The following is a 5,000-nucleotide window of genomic DNA, read 5'->3' as shown; positions in this document are numbered from 1 at the left end:
TATGGCATATATATTCCAATTTCGCTGGAATATCATGTAAGTTTATTCCTCAAGCGAAAATTGATTCAGCACCTTAATTCTCCATCACTGACCAAAACGACCAAGCCAGAACGGTTTTTGTTTATGAACTCCACAAAAACAAGGTTGTGACTTACCCCAGTCCTTCCTAACTTTGTTAGGCTAACCAATGTTTTCCAAGCTTGGTCCGGGATCCTTGACTGCAGTTTAAAATACAATAAAGTCCAGTCCGGCACACGAAGTGATTGCAGAAACTGGGTGGCACTGTCCCCCATTATCGCCTCTATGACTTGCTGGACTTGCTTGTGACTGTGTTGGCGATATCGCTCAAAATGTGCCCCACATCAGAACTTTGGGCCTTATGGGCGATTAAATCTGCAAGATGGATGTGAAACTTGTTGCAAACATCGTTGATCGAGGTCCACACATCCTTGGAGACCTCGCCATCCTTCGCATCTTTCTTGTCCACCATCTTTGGTTTCAACTTTGCCTCGGGTGTTAACAATTGACAATATTAAGTTCCTCCGTTAGAGAGTTCAACCGCTGCTAAGCACGATCAAGATCAGCTCTAAGTTGGTCGTTCTCCTTTCGAATGGTTGGGCTGAGATCGGTCACCGCTTTGAGCTCCTCTGCCGGGTCAATCACGCTAGATGCTGTTTGAATTTTATCGGGCTCGGAATCGATTTGAACTGAATTAAGGACATTGACGATCCAAGCATACTTTTCAATTTCGCCTTCTTTAATTTTCTGCCGGAGAATGGCAGAAATCACTCCAAATAAAGAGGCGATGGCCACTTAATTGTCCTCCAGTATCGATCGTGGGTCGAAACTCCCGCCATTTTTAAAACTTTCGAGTGGAACCAAGGCAAATTCAGTCGGAAAATTTGCCACCAATGGGCTACTTGACATAAACTTTCCCACCGTAAGGGTGCCACAAATCTTTCCGTTCAGGAGAAACCACTGTCTTCGATTAGTAAAAGAAGAGTGCAGCAATTCAGCCCTTCGAAGTTCGAAAGCCTCCATCGCTGCACTCGATCGCGGGAAACTGAATTTTCCCGCTTTTGCTTACGCATAAATATTATATGAAATCCAATCTCGAAGATCTGACAAGGCCGATCTTGCCCATTACAATAAACAGGCCTCACCACACGCACTGAACAGCAGGAAAAAGACGCTTGTACAAAATGATATCAAAGACGTGTCAAAGTGATGATGTACACTTAGCGGGATAATGACGTCATCCCTTAGCAACCAGACTTTTCGAATATTTGAACTTCTGTTCAGTCGCGGCTCGTCATGAGCGGTAGAGTAATTTAACAAGTGAGTAAAATGAAACACACCAGAGATTGGCATATGGAGTTCTCCACTTTTCACAACAGAGATCATAGCAGAGAGGTCCATTTTATCAAGGAAAGTGAGTCAAACGTGAAAACCAACGGCTATCTGCAATGTAACCGGAAGAATTATACTGAAGAATAAATGCATAGCATAAAAACACTTATTAGTAAAAACCGCAGAAAATACAGCAGACTACTTACTGTAAAGATAGATACTAAAATCATTGCCATCACTGATGAATGTTGTTTCGTTTATAATGCATGACAATGTTTTTGAAAATAAAATATTTTCATATTGGTGCCGCCGCCGCTGGAGTCGCATCCCATGGTCACCTCATTCTTCGTTTTCTTTTCATTCGGAGTACAGTTTAGTAATTACCTATTTAATTTACAAAATTAAACAAAGCAGTGAACAGCGTATTTAACCAACATGCCTTTGTGTTCCTCTGACTAAGTTCTTATCCAGGTCAGTAATCATTACATTCATCTAAAAAACTTAGTCAGTTCATGTGAAACCTCAAGAACCAATGGCCTTTTTGACGCATCCACTGCAGTAGTGCTGGTGATTAGTTCTGAAAACGTCAGAACTTCTCCCTCAAACCGCTTCTTCAAGCATTTTGCGAAAAGAAAAAATGGCACTTTGCGTACTTTCCCTTTTGCCCGCTTTCACTTCCGGTGCAAGGTAATCGACGTCACCTCTCTGATATCCCTTTGCTTTGGCCATAACTCGACTTTTGCCAAAATGGATTACGATTGGATGAAGTTCCCCCGAGTTTCCCTGATGCATCAAGTCATTATGCAAGACACTCTTGTTGTGCATATATTTGAGAGTTTCAGCAATTTCATAAAAAACAAGGGCTATTGAATTTTTTTTTAGTCACCGGTTTTTCAAAGCATCATGGAGGGTAGTACTTTTCCCGCCAATGCTATAGAACTGGAGAACGAGGAAGAATGGCTCCATCGTTGTACAGACACCAAAAAGGAATGGGAGATTTTGGTGGTTGTCAAGACTTTGAAGAATTCGAGCCTCGTGCAGAACCTCGCGTCGACTCCTTTCTTTTCTTAAGAGCGTCTCTCCCTAAGATTCTCATATTCAATTTTCATCCAGAAATACATTTCGCTCATAATTCTTCCATCAACTTCACTTGGCAAGTAGGTAACAAATATGAAATAATATCGGAGAAATTGGACTTTTTCAAAATTTTCTGATCGAAACTTTTGGCATCCTGGGATGTGCTCAACACTCAGCAGTGAAACTTGGAATTTTACAAGATTTGCAACTATTAGCTCTTGAGAATACGGATCATTCAAAACCTCTCGATTAGCTAATTATAAACAACGACCCTTTATCCTAAGAATACAAGTTATTGCGATCATAAGCTGTAATTAGTGTTATAAATCTGATGGCACAAAGTTTATCTAGTTTGAGCTCTTATCGCAACATGCAATTTAAGCTAAGTTCAGAGGAACAAATTGCAAAAGTGGCTCGTACTCATGGACTCTTCCACACATCAATGCAAAGTTCCATCCATCATCTGTGAAAATCAGTTAAAATGTTTGGCTGCAATCTAATTCTAGTTCCACACCTGTGATGTGAAAGTTGTCACATTCGGCCGTGACACGGCCATACAGTGTATTTCCATTGAACACGTCATAAACGAATGTTAGTAACAACCAAGGAATCAGATCTCTTTGAAATTCCTCTGCGTGGTAAGATGAAACAGTTTCTTAGTAACTGAATCGCAATAGAAATGCTGGAAGAGTTTTAGTCAAAGCTGCCTTGTAACGAGATATGTTTGTCACATTGACACGAATTTGCTGTACGCCATCCTGTTTTTGTAGCCGCTGGCCAGTTTGGTTATGGGCTCAACAACCCTTACCTCTTCCACAGGAACACTCGGCGATCATTGCTGCAAGTTTTTCGATCAACTGGTGTTTTCTATCCCTCGACTTAAAATAATTTCAAAATGGCTGCAAATTGATTTCAGCATTTCAACATTGAATGAACCAAGCTTCTGTGTTGGACATGAATCGCAAAGATTGTATGAATCATAGTATATTGGATGGTGGACTGATAGTTTATCATACACCTCATCCACTTGTTGTAACCACTCTTCCTCTTCCTGTTCCACCACATCATCCATGTCATCCTGTGCTACTTCTGGAGACGTTAGCGCACTGCCTTGCTTCCATAGGCGTATGGGCATGATCCAACCTGGGGGGCGGTGTCCTTTTTGCCCGAAAAAATTACTCAGTGCCCGAATGCTTGATTGTTGAAATCCGTTTTTTACTCCCTCAAAATGTACAAAAGAAACATTCGTTTACAATCCTTAAAAGTGATAAAACTGCACGTATTCGAAATAAGGTTTTAGAACCTCACATAAGCTATGTAGGTCTACTCGATCTAGTAACTAATAGAAACTCAGAAACTCACATACTCTGTATTAGTCTACTCCATCTAGTATTTAAACTAGCAAAAAGCTTGTTAAAAAAAGCAGCTATTTCTTCCATGGCTAAAGTTATATGTTTTCCATTTGTGGTCTTGTCCCTTGGGATCGATATAAGGTTTTGAGAGTTGAAAGCTGAAATTATTGTTTAAAAAAACTATTCTTTCTGGCAAGCTTAAGATGTCTGCAAAACGCGCAACAATGGGCCGTTTCACTCCCAAGTATCCCGAACTAGACCAGCAAGTGATGGAGTGGTTTTCAGAGCAGAGAGACCAAGGTAAATATCTGATTGGTGATCAGAAATACGTTGTTGTCATGACAATTTCAAAACATGTCACATAAAGAGCGCTGCAGTCACGGAATTTCATTTTGTATCCTTTTATTTTTCACAGGTATTGCCGTGAGTGGATTCGTCTTAAAACCAAAGAATTGTCAGATGATCCTTCCTTCAAAGCTTCCCGTGGGTGGTACGAGAAATGGAAACGACGCCACCCGGTCAGCATGCGAACAAAAACAACACTGGCACAGCGATTACCTGCCGATCTCGAAGAAAATATTGTGGCGTTTCACTGCTTCGTGATTGCAGCCAGTTGACGTGCTGACTAGCCTTTATCCTACATCTACAACATGGATGACACACCCATGCATTTCAAGCTTCCATGGAGCCGAACAGTGCCAGTGAAATCATGTGGAGAGGAAAAGCGGAGCTTCACTGTTGTTCTTGCTGTTGCTGCCCATGGAATGAAAGTGCCCCCGAAGGTCATCTTCAGAGGCATCCGGACACCAAGAGACCTGGTTGTACCGCATCCTCTTTGTGTTTCCTTCCATAAGAAAGGCTGGATGGATGAGCAGGGCATCAGAAAGTGGATCAGACAGAGTTTGCCACGTGCTGAGTGCTCCCTTCTGGTGTGAGACTCATTCCAAGCCCATTTAACCGACTCAGTGAAACATTGATGTGGCAGTTATCCCTGGAGGCCTAACCCCGGTTGTGCAGCCCTTGGATAAGTGCCTCAACAAGCCCTTTAAAGATAATGCGCACCAAAAGTACTTGACATGGATGATATCCGGGCCATTTGACTTCACCTCAGCTAGCAAAAAGAAGGTGCCGAGCAAAAATCTTGTTCTCCGTTGGATCAAGGCGGCATGGGATCCCCGAGGAAATAGTCAGAAAGTCCTTCAAGACCTGCGGAATTTCAAA

At 42.0% G+C, this 5,000-nt stretch overlaps 1 pseudogene; it reads right to left on the bottom strand.

The window, feature by feature from the left end:
• Positions 1–301: 301 nt before the first annotated feature.
• Positions 302–1,041, bottom strand: LOC138030528 (uncharacterized; annotated as a pseudogene).
• Positions 1,042–5,000: the final 3,959 nt, after the last annotated feature.

The sequence above is a fragment of the Montipora capricornis genome, chromosome 13 (genome assembly GCF_036669925.1).
Source record: "Montipora capricornis isolate CH-2021 chromosome 13, ASM3666992v2, whole genome shotgun sequence".
Taxonomy (NCBI): Eukaryota; Metazoa; Cnidaria; class Anthozoa; order Scleractinia; family Acroporidae; genus Montipora; species Montipora capricornis.
Note: the sequence above shows the minus strand (reverse complement) of the source record. Positions and strands in the feature narration are given on the sequence as shown.